We start from the raw sequence: 12,583 nt of genomic DNA on the forward strand, positions 1-12,583 counted from the left end.
AATGGTTAGACAATTATGAGGCGAAGCGAGTGTTGCACTAGCCTACTTAAAATGCAAGCCACCTACCACAATTCTAGTTTAGATAGTGTCTATTCACACAATAGCAAAGACACTATCCTATGTTAGTGTGCTCTCAAAGACTAACTAAAGAGCCACACCAACCAAGCAAGCAAGCTCTCACAACTAGCTACACTAAAGAGCTTGTCAACTAGTTTGCGGTAAAGTAAAGAGAGTGGTTAGGATAGTTATACCGCCGTGTAGATGAAGAACCAATCAATCACAAAGATGAATAACAATGAAGACCAATCACCTCGGAATCAATGATGAAGACAATGATTTTTTACCGAGGTTCACTTGCTTGCCGGCAAGCTAGTCCTCGTTGTGGTGATTCACTCACTTGGAGGTTCACGCGCTAATTGGCTTCACACGCCAAACCCTCAATAGGGTGCCGCACAACCAACACAAGATAAGGATCACACAAGCCATGAGCAATCCACTAGAGTACCTTTTGGTGCTCCGCCGGGGAAAGGTCAAGAACTCCTCACAATCACCACGATCGGAGCCGGAGACAATCACTATCTCCGCTCAACGATCCTCGCTGCTCCAAGCCGTCTAGGTGGCGGCAACCACCAAGAGTAACAAGCGAAATCCGCAGCGAAACACGATCACTAAGTGCCTCTAGATGCAATCACTCAAGCAATGCACTTGGATCACTCTCAATCTCACAATGATGATGAATCAATGATGTAGATGAGTGGGAGTCCTTTGGCTAGGCTCACAAGGTTGCTATGTCAATGAAAATGTGCAAGAGTGTACCCTTGAGCCGGCCATGGGGCTATAAATAGAGCCCCCATCGAATAGAGCCGTTATACCCCTTCACTGGGCAAAACGCGCTTTGACCGGACGTTCCGGTCAAACTGACCGGACGCTGGCCCTCAGCGTCCGATCGCCCGATGGACGCCACGCGTCACCGGCTTCGAACGCTGTTCGTCAGATTTCAACGGCTACAAAGCTGACCGGACGCTCCGGTAAAACTGACCGGACGCTGAAGCCCCAGCGTCCGGTCGTTTCCAGTAAGCTCCCCGAGGCATGTTTTTTCGACCGGACGCGTCCGGTCCACCTTGACCGGACGCAGACCAGCGTCCGGTGCTCAACCCCAGCGACTGTGCAGACCCGTCAGTTTGACCGGACGCAGAAATCAGCGTCCGGTGCATCTCAGGTCCAGCGTCCGGTGTAACACCGAAACTGGCGACCTCTCTGCCAGCTCGACCGGACGCAGCCTTTCAGCGTCCGGTCGCTGAGTGACCCAGCGTCCGGTCAGTAGACCGACGCCAGCATCATTTCGACCAACTCCATTTCAACTCTAACTTCTTCACCCTTACTCAAATGTGCTAACCACCAAGAATTTTGCATTCGGCGCAATAGAAAATAGATATTTCATTTTCCCAAAAACGCCGAATCCCGCCGAGGGACCCAAACCCATCTCAACCCTACAACCACCTCCGCCTCGCAAGCTCGGTGGGAGGGAGAAAGGGACCCAAACCCATCTCAACCCTGCAAACACCTTGCGCACATGTGTTAGCCTTTTTTCACAAATATTTTCAAGGGTGTTAGCACTCCACTAGATCCTAAATGCATATGCAATGAGTTAGAGCATCTAGTGGTACTTTGATAACCGCATTCCGATATGAGTTTCACTCCTCTTAATAGTACGGCTATCTATCCTAAATGTGATCACACTCACTAAGTGTCTTGATCACTAAAACAAAATGGCTCCTACATTTTATACCTTTGCCTTGAGCCTTTTGTTTTTCTCTTTCTTCTTTTCCAAGTTCAAGCATTTGATCATCACTATGCTATCACCATTGTCATGATCTTCGTCATTGCTTCATCACTTGGAGTAGTGCTACCTATCTCATAATCACTTTGATAAACTAGGTTAGCACTTAGGGTTTCATCAATTTACCAAAACCAAACTAGAGCTTTCAGCGCTGCCGCGCAGGTTGCGGTCGCGCAGCGCCGTAGGGCCAAGGTGCGAGGTGTCAGCCTGGGAGCACCGGCTGCCACGGAGTGAGCGTCGAAGGCGTCTGCTGCAGTAGAATACGTATTGGTCCAGTTATGCTTCCCATTTGTGTATGACGACGTGGGCCCACGAGCCAGAACCTGTAAGGCACATAAGTGCCCGCGACTCTGTAAGAGAACATGATATTCTATCAGATAAGTAATAGTACGCCAAGGCTGAGGGGCAACCTCGCCGACGTCAGGGTTTCTCCGGCCGAATCCTTTGTCGTGCTCACATTGCGGTGACCCGCCGCTGCCAAGGGCTGATAATTGGTATTCAGAGCCAACCGTTCCTCGGCGTGGGAGGCCACGAGCTTCCGCTCCACCTCACCACAGTTATCGGCTCATCGCGGGATCCTACACCGCGTCAACCAAATCCACCACCTCCACCACCACCACCACTTCAGCTCGTCGTGGATCCTCACGACCGCGTCAGCATCTACTTCGCCAACTCCAGCGAGCCACGCGATGCTAGCGGCGGCGCATCTACATCGGGCGTCCACCAGGTGTTCGACCGCGGTTCTGCACCGACAAGCGGGTTCGGTGGCGTGAACCGGAGTGAGTTTTCCCCAAATTAGCTCACTTGCTATCCCATTTTGGCACCAATCGACCGTAGACGAGGGTTGCGCGGCATCTGTTCACGTGTAAAATTCCTGGAGTCGAGCGGTAGATTGTGTTGCGGTGGCGTAAGGCGGGGGAGCGTCCAAAGCTTCGGTTGCTGGGCTCGTGTTCTTGTGCTTGCACTCCACCTATCCCGGTGTAAAATCCCTCGGCTTTGCCTCGTTCCCAGGCAGCGGTGACGTGCACAGCAACGCAACAGGGGAGGTTTTGCACCAAACCTGTTGTTGGCACACCTGGCTCCGAGGAGGAAGCGCGATCTATCTCCATCCCCACAGACAAGACTCCTACTTGAAGCTATGACATGTAGATCAGACGAGGAGAACTCCAGGTGGGAACAATTACAGAAGAATCTTGATGTTATGTTTAGCCAGATTAATGAGATGCATACCACTCAGAAACAGATGAAGGCCCAGATGGACCTCAGGTCTGCAGCTATGGATGAATATGCTCAAGAGCAGCACATCATTGCTCAGCAGGTTCAGCATAATGGAGAAGCAATTGCCAGAATCACTCTCAGGCAAATGGAACAAGATGCAAAAAGTCCTACAGCACATCATCAGGATCCAGGCCCCACCTTTGATGAAGGGGGAAGTACAGCATTAGATTTTGAAGAGAATGCCTCTTTTCACAATGTGTTTGCTGGTGAACAAAAGAAAGACAAAGCTGAACAATCAAGGCAGCAGGTCAAAACAGATCATTATTATTCTGCTCAAGAGGATCACAAGGGTGAAGGAAAATATAAAGACCACAGACTGCCTAAGCAAGTGATGCCTAAAATGGATTTCCCTAATTTTGATGGCACTGACTCCAAAGTGTGGCTAGACAATTGCAGAGATTATTTTGACCTGTATCAGATACCTAAGGGTATGTGGATCACAGCTGCTAGGGTCCATCTCAAAGGGAATGCTGCACGTTGGTACCAAGCATTCAAGCAGAAGAACACTTTTAAAAGCTGGACACATTTTTGCCATGTAATTCAACAGGAGTTTGGCTCAGATGACTTCAGGTCATTTATGACTGAGTTACTGGAGCACAGACAAATAGGACTGGTAGAAGACTATACCACTCAATTCCAGTCTTTGCAGTATGCAGTCACAATGCATAATGCAAGTTATGATGAAATGTTCTTCACCCAACATTATGTCAAGGGGCTCAAAGAGGAAATCAGGGGAATGGTAGAGGCTCAAATGCCCAATACAGTGCTCAAAGCTTCCACCTTGGCCAAAGTACAGCAGAAGGTACTAGACAGAGGGAAGAACAGATACCCCAAAGCTCCCTATCAAGCCAGAGCAACTCACTACCACAAACTAGAAGCCAAGGCATAGACTCCTAACCTATGGAATGACAGACAGTTGAGAGATTATAGAAGAGCAAATGGCTTATGCTTTCATTATGGTGAGAAGTTTGTACCTAGCCATTTAGAGATCTGCCCCAAAAGAAACAAGCCCAAGCTCAATGCTTTAGCAATCAATGATCTGGACAGACAGCTCACTGAGGACGTTCTCAATGAATTGGCAGCAGAAGATGCACTGCATGAGGAATTTTGTCAGCTATCCTTGAATGCAATTTCAACAAGCGATAAGACTGATTGCATCAAACTCAAAACTACAGTCAAAGATAAGACAATGTTGATCCTAGTTGATAGTGGCAGTACACATAGCTTCGTAAGTTCTCAGTTTGTCTTGATGGCCAATCTGCAAACCATCCCTATAGCACCCAGGCAAGTGCAACTACCAAATGGTGCTAACATAGTTACTAATCAGCTAGTTCCCAATTTGCAATGCTATTGTCAAGGACAAAGCTTCAGAACAGATATGGTGGTCTTGGATATGCAGCCATATGATGCTATACTGGGGTGTGACTGGCTCAAGTCACATAGCCCTCTGGAATTCGATTGGCAGCTCAAAATAATGAAATTTGCTAAATAAGGCAAGTCTATCACTCTGCAAGGCATCAGGGAACCTGACTTGCAGTTGTCATCGATGTTAGCCATGCAACTATACAATGCATCCAAAGGCAATGACATATGAACTTTTGCTTTGATTCATCAAGAGGCCCACAAAGCTGACCACATCACTCAGAAACAGCAAGCCTACCTAGAGGCTTTACAACACCTATTGGCATTGTACAAGGATATCTTCACTGATCCACAGTGCCTTCCACCTAGAAGGGCCTATGATCATGCCATCTCATTACTGCCTGGCTCCACACCAATCAATGCCAAACCCTATCATTACTCTCCACTACACAAGACAGAGATTGAAAACCAAGTGCAGCAACTATTACAAGCTAGCCTGATTACACAAAGTCATAGCCCTTTTGCTTCCCCTGTTCTTCTAGTTAAGAAAAAGGATGGTACTTGGAGATTCTGTGTCGACTACAGAAGACTCAATGACATGACAATCAAAAACAGATTCCTAATGCCAATCATTGAAGAAATCTTGGATGAGCTTACAGGAGCCAAGGTATTCACTAAACTGGATATGAAGGCTGGCTATCATCAGATCAGGATGCTGCCAGAGGATGAATTCAAAACCCATCAAGGGCACTACCAGTTCAAAGTTATGCCTTTTGGATTAACAAATGCACCAGCAACATTTCAGTGCATCATGAATGAAATCCTTAAACCATTCTTGAGAAAATTTGTTCTAGTTTTCCTAGATGACATCCTCATCTTCAGTCCCTCCATGGAAGCTCATGTGGACCATCTTGAGCAAGTCTTTGCAACTTTGAGAAAGCACCAGTTGTATCTCAAGGAATCCAAATGCACTTTTGCCAAGGACAGTCTAGAATATTTATGGCATATTATAGGAGCCCAAGGAGTCTCAACTGATCCCAGCGAGATCACTGATATGCTCAAATGGCCTGTCCCACAAACAATGACTAAACTCAGGGCATTCTTAGGCCTCACAGGATATTACAGAAAATTTGTCAAAGATTATGGCAGACTGTCCAAACCTCTTACACAAATACTCAGACTCAAGACATTTGTTTGGAACCAGCATGCTCAGGCAGCATTTGAGGCACTGAAAACAGCAATGACTCACACCAGTATTGGCTCTGCCAAATTTCAATGAGACCTTTACAGTAGAAACTGATGCTTGTGCTGATGGTATTGGTGCAGTACTGATGCAAAAAGGGTAACATGTTGCTTATTTGAGTAAAGCACTTGGAGAAAAACACAAAGGACTGTCCATTTATGAAAAAGAATTTCTAGCATTGATCATGGCAGTAGACAAGTGGAGGCATTACCTAGAAAGGGGTGAATTCTGCATACAAACTGATCATAGATCCTTAGCTTACTTGAGTCAACAAAACCTTCACTCTGACATGCAGAGAAAGGCTATGACCAAGATGATGGGCCTCAATTTCACAATCAAGTACAAGAAGGGCAAAGAGAACATGGTAGCTGATGCCCCTATTAAGGGCAGGCCATTTAATGGCACTACAAGCAGTATCCACAGTTCAGCCTGCCTGGGTCTAGGAAGTCAAAAACTCCTATGTTACTGACTCTCAAGCACAGGAGATGCTCAGAACTCTAGCTATAACCAGTCCTGACCACCAGGGATATAGTTTAGACAAGGGCATCATTTGGTTTCAAGGCAAAGTCTAGATTGGCAGTAATTCAGCACTTCAAACTAAACTCATTGCAGTCTGCCACTCCAGTGCATTAGGGGGCCACTCAGGGGTAGCAGCAACCTATCATAGACTCAAAAGGCACTTTGCTTGGAAAGGAATGAGAAATGATATTGATAATTTCATCAAGCAATGCACCACTTGCCAGCAAGCCAAGCACTCACTTCAGCATCCCATGGGCCTCCTGCAACCCCTCCCTATTCCTATAGGTATATGACAAGATATCACTATGGACTTCATATAAGGATTACCAAAGTCTGAAGGATACAGTGTCATCCTAGTGGTAGTCGACAGACTGACTAAATATGCCCACTTTATAGCTATCAAACATCCATACACAGCTGCCACCATAGCTAAAACATTCATGGAAAATGTGGTCAAATTGCATGGCATGCCTAAATCCATAGTGACAGATAGAGATACCATATTTGTCAGTCAATTTTGGAAAGAATTCTTCAAGGCATACAAGGTAAACCTCAAATTCTACACTGCTTACCATCCACAAATAGATGGCCAGTCAGAAAGGGTGAACCAGTGTTTAGAAATGTATCTCAGATGTGCTGTTCATGCCTCCCCTCACACCTGGAAATCATGGTTGTCACTTGCTGAACTTTGGTACAATACATCCCTCCACTCTTCCTTGGGATCTACTCCATTCAAGGTCCTCTATGGTTATGAACCTGACCTGGGTCTATCACCTACTGTCCCTCAGACAGCCTCAACTTCAGTGAATGAACAGATTGAGCATAGAGAACAGCACATCCAGGCTCTCAGGGAACATCTTGCAAGGGCACAGAACAAATTCAAAGTATAGGTAGATAAGCACAGGAGAGATCATCAGTTTGCTGTTGGTGACAAAGTGCTATTGAAGCTACAACCATATACACAATCCACAGTGGCCAACAGACCATACCCAAAATTATCATACAAATATTATGGACCCTTCACTGTACTACAGAGGATTGGTCAAGTGTCATACAAGCTGGAACTACCTCCAGACACTCAGATACACCTAGTTTTCCACATATCACAGTTGAAACCATACACACCAGATTACACACCTATATATGATACACTACCAGTTTTGACAGATCTTGAAGCTGCAGATACTGTACCGCAGGCGATCATCGAGCATCGCATGGTGAAGAAGGGCAATGCGGCCATCCCTCAAGTGAAGCTCCAGTGGGTTGGCTTACCAGAATCAGCCACCACCTAGGAGGATTACTATGTCGTCAAGAAACACTTCCCTACAGCGCTAGCTTGGGGGCAAGCGGCAAGTCAAGGCGGGGGAGGTGTCAGCCTAGGAGCACCGGCTACCATGGAGTGAGCATCGAAGGCGTCTGCTGTAGTAGAATACGTATTGGTCCAGTTATGCTTCCCATTTGTGTATGATGACGTGGGCCCATGAGCCAGAACCTGTAAGGCACATAAGTGCCCATGACTCTATAAGAGAACGGGATATTCTATCAGATAAGTAACAGTACGCCAAGGCTGAGGGGCAACCTCGCCGACGTCAGGGTTTCTCTGGCCAAATCCTTTGTCGTGCTCACGTTGCGGTGACCCGCCGCTGCCAAGGGCTGACAGGGCCGAGGGGGAGGGGGCGTGCCACCGTGCCTGCGAGGCTCGCCATCGCCAAGGGGGTACGTACCGCTGTGCCGCCGTGGCCCCACTGGTGCCTCCCTTCCTTCCGCCGTTCCGCACCGCCGGCTCCAGATGTGCAAAGTCCCTCACAGGTCACGACAACTTGGATCTGCTCTACGAAAGGGAAAAGGAGGAGACAGCATGGGAAGAAGACAGAGATGGAGGGAAGAGGTGGCAAGGTAGAGGCCAGAGGCGGGTGCGCTAGGAGCACGGGATCGGAGGGGATGAAACGAAGTCGCTCAGTGTGGGTGTCGTGCGATTTCCAACGTTTTGGAAACAATGCTCACTCGTTTCGTCCCCACCACACATTTCCCTTCTCTTTCTCTCTCCTCCTCCTCCTCCTCCATAATACATGCAAAAACTCTATTTCTACTTGTGTGGTACCTTGTTTTGTGGTACCCTGTTTAATATCCATAAAACCTTCATAAAATCTGCGTTGAGACCGGCCTTGGTGACCACTCTACACTGGTGTTAGTGTAACTCTAAATTGCCGCCCCTCCCCCTAATATCACCTCACCCTCCGCCAGTGCCACCTAGAATACACTGTGAAGATGACCGCTGGTTCACTTGAGTGCAGGACTGAAGACGAGCACATCCATAGGCGATACGCAGGCGAGGTCAACGATGGCCCATGAGGAGAGAAGAGAATGGTTGAGGCCTGAGGGAGAAGAAGAGGCGTGGACGCGGGGCGTGTGGGGTGCCCCTTCATGGAGGCACTAGAGGCATGACTTGCCGGAAGGGCATGAGGCGCGACGAGATCAGCTGGCAGGGAGAAAAGGAGCGTGACGAGATCGGTGTAGTTGCTTTGGCCACGACAAGATCGACTTGTGGGAGAGAAAGGATTAAGCGAAGAAAGAAAAAAATTTAGCTTATGTTGATTTATCGTAATAGAAAAACATTGTTCGTTCGATGAAAAGTACTGTTGAAGTAGTTCAAATGAAAAGGGGCCAAAGAAACAGAGGAAAAAAACAAATGGATCAATCCAATTTCTCAAAACTAAGATAGACCCATTTCATTTCATATTAACTCCCAGCCAAATGCAAGCCCTGCTACTCTTATAGGTCTATTTGGATTCATCGAGATTGTAGATGCTAACTTTAACTTTTAGAATCGGGCTCCAGATAGGGCTCCAAACAAGTGTAGTTTCTAAACAACCCCGCAACCCCCCCCACCACACCCCACACACCCACCCCCACAATCCATAATCTGGTAAGCAGAGGGATCTTGAACTTGTTGCATCCTTTCACCTCCATAACTTCCATCAAAACACTTTGTAGTGTTAGAAACATTCGGTTTGCTTTGTGTGCCGAATATTCTATGAATGCCTACAAAACAAGTGTGCAAGAAACATGTGTGAACAATTTGATCAAAATACCTCTTGCACTGCTGAAACTAGAGCTTCTATTGTTTTTGCATTCTTCTTGTATTGAATTGCTTGAATAGCTCGAAAAAAAACCCAAGTCAAGAATGTTGAAATCCGGAGAATTGGGTGGTTGACAAATTAGGCGAATATCGAATCCTTCTTGCTTAGCAGCCTCACAAAAATCCGAGTCATCCAATTTCAAATGGGAAGGTGCGTTATCCTATTGAATGAAGATTGGTTTGCCCACATATTTTCTTGGCCATTTGGCTCGAATGGCAGGCAACACTTGGTTGATCATGAAATCTCTAATCACGTCTCTTGTGATCGAAGTTATGGGCTTCATAACCAAGTCTCCCCGTACACGGCCGGTTCTCTTATTACCTCTCATAGCCGGTTCATATCGAACAAGTGGAAAATAACCAATCCTACCATCAAAAATACCAATGTGAAGGCCAAATTGACCAGCAACAATTGTAGTATCTTTTTTGCCTAGTTTCTCATTGTTGCTTCTAGCCAACAAATTTTGATAAACTTGTTTTCGGAGCTCTTCAGCCATTTCTTTTGTTCGGTGGGGTTCTTCAACTTGTTCTTCAACGGGAGCCTCCACGTTATGTTCTACTTGTAAAAAAAAACAAACATTAGTAGGCACAAACTGAGAAACTAATTTGACGTTGTTGCTTACCATTGTTGTTGTCATCCTCCATTATTAGCTCGTTGAGATCCAGGGGAACATTGCCGTCGTCATCTTCTTCTAAACGCACATTCAGATCAAAGCCGAGGAAGAAATCACCCATTGCAGCGTTAAGTGGAAAGAGAAGAGGTAGAAAGAGGAAGGGACCGCTCCGTTTTAATAGCAAAGGCAGCGAACGACAGAGTACTCCAAGCATCGGACTTAATCAGCGCCAAAACGAAAACAACGAGCGCCATGCAACCAAATCCTAGACGAAGTAGGGCCATGCAGCCTCCGCCGTGACCAAACGCAAAAAAAAAGAGCGCCATGCAACCAAACGCGAGCGGCCACGCCTATCCGAAACAGGGACATGCAGCCTCCGCCGCGCACAAACGCGAAAAAAACAAATCCGAGTACCATGCACGCGCCAAACAGTGCCCTGCAAAATCAAGCCACAGAAAAAAAAATACGTCTGCCACTCATCAGCCTCACGCCTCCATGTACTAGCCGTCTCAGCTGCACAAGTTTCTCATATAAATACACCCACAAACGTATTTAATAAGAAAAAAAAAATATCTCTAAATTAATTATTCTTTAGTAAGAACGATCATATCCTAAACGACTTATAAATCCTATACCAGCGAGTATGTATACAGTGTACTGCTTGGCTTCCCAAGGCAGTGTCTTGGAATTGAAGCCGAGAATCATCTCATGATTACAACTTTTGAAATTTTGTGCACTCTCTATGCATGTGGGAGTACAGTATAGTTAGCGTTGTGCTGTGAGAGGAGACCGGCTGTCCTGTCCCGTCTCTGGTTGGGAAATGGGTGGGGCTTGGGCAAGAGTGGCAGCGGCAGTGGCAGCAGTAGCACACCCCTTCTCCTAGCCCTTGCATGGATTGCCTGAGGCGATCAGACATTCAGCCCAAGCAGCAAGCAGGGCCTTGTTTAGATTACAAATTTTTATAATCTGGATACTGTAGCACGTTTCGTTTGTATTTGATAAATTTTGTCCGATCATAGACTAACTAGGCTTAAAAGATTCGTCTCGTGATTTACAACCAAACTGTGCAATTAGTTATTTTTTTATCTACATTTAATGCTCCATACATGCGTCCAAAAATTGATGTGATGAAGAGAGAGTGAAAAAACTTGGAATTTGAAGGTGATCTAAACAAAGTGGCCTGTGCGCTGTCCCATGCCTTCAGCTGCTGCCCATTGCCAAGCTGCCGCAAGCCGCATGCGTACGATCGAACTGAGCAGCACAACGCTGTCTGTCCGTGTCAGCCAGCCAGACAACAGCACCGACATGATTGCCGCCGCACCCGCACGCACGTGCTGGCTGCCCAAGCCCATGTCCGTCTCACGTCGGCGTGTTGGCAGGCACGCCCACCCCGACCGTGACGCGTTCACCCGTCCGGCCACCACCTCTCCCAAGCTCTCTCCAGTGCTCCTCCGCAGTAGCAGTAGTAAATACCCGCCCGCATTGTCGGTCCGGTCGCCAACGCGGTACTACCTGAACGCCGGAGCAGTGGCGGATCCACGGAGGGTCAGGGGGCTGCAGCGGCGTGAGAGTGATTTTGCCTTTGTATTTACTAAAAAAAAAATGATTTTATTATTAATTTTCGATATTTGTTCTAAATCTCTATTATTAGTCCTCCAAGGTGCTCATCTCGGCTCCGCTAATGCGCCCGAGTATATATACAGTAGATACATAGCATCGTTGAATCAGTATATGCGAATATACTAATTAATTAAAAAGTAATTCGCCCACGCTAGCTGTTTGCTTGGACAACTTGCTTGTTGACTAGGTAGTGTGCTCGCGGAGCCATCATCATCATCGTCTTAATTTCTGTCTGTCTTGTCGCAATCGCAAGAGGAGAGTCGTTGAGACGAAACCGCACGCACAAGTTTCCCTCCCTCCCTACAGACTTCTCTACAACAACGAAATTCATGAACAACTTGATCAGCTGTTAGTTCAGCGATCAAGTAAATTACCCCTCGAAAGTACTAGAGTGGACAGTGATAACCATTGCTCCCTCAACAGCTCAAATACAGTACTATTTATGATGTGTTTTTCTCAGAAATATTGAATGCTATAAGATCTTTCTTCGTTGGACAGAGGAGTACTATATTACAGCACTATTTGGCGACCTACTGGTAAGCAAAAGCAAGCAAGCAATGGAAGCGCTAGCCTGAGCAAGTGTTGATTTTCTACCGCCTCCACTCTTTGTTTCATTTTTTTAAGCCTGTTATCTCGGTACAGTTTTAGTCTTTGCTCATCTTGACTCCCTGAGGCATGTTCGCTTCAACTTATGCTTATCAGCTACGATCTATAGTATTTTCTCTCTCATAACAAATTAGCTTCAGCTGACTTATCAGCCGACTTTAATACCAGCCGAACATGCCATTGATTCGCTAATGAAACATCATGGCTTTTATTCGACTGTGGCGGAAAGCAGTTGCTGCAGTTAGCTACAGTTATTTGTGAGCGGGTTTGCAGCCAAACAGGCCCATATCCAAAAGCACCGCTGCGCTGATATCATGGCGATTTCTGTCGAACGCTCACCAGTTTATTTCCTTCTGTATTTA

This window comes from Miscanthus floridulus, chromosome 17 (genome assembly GCF_019320115.1).
Source record: "Miscanthus floridulus cultivar M001 chromosome 17, ASM1932011v1, whole genome shotgun sequence".
Classification (NCBI taxonomy): domain Eukaryota; kingdom Viridiplantae; phylum Streptophyta; class Magnoliopsida; order Poales; family Poaceae; genus Miscanthus; species Miscanthus floridulus.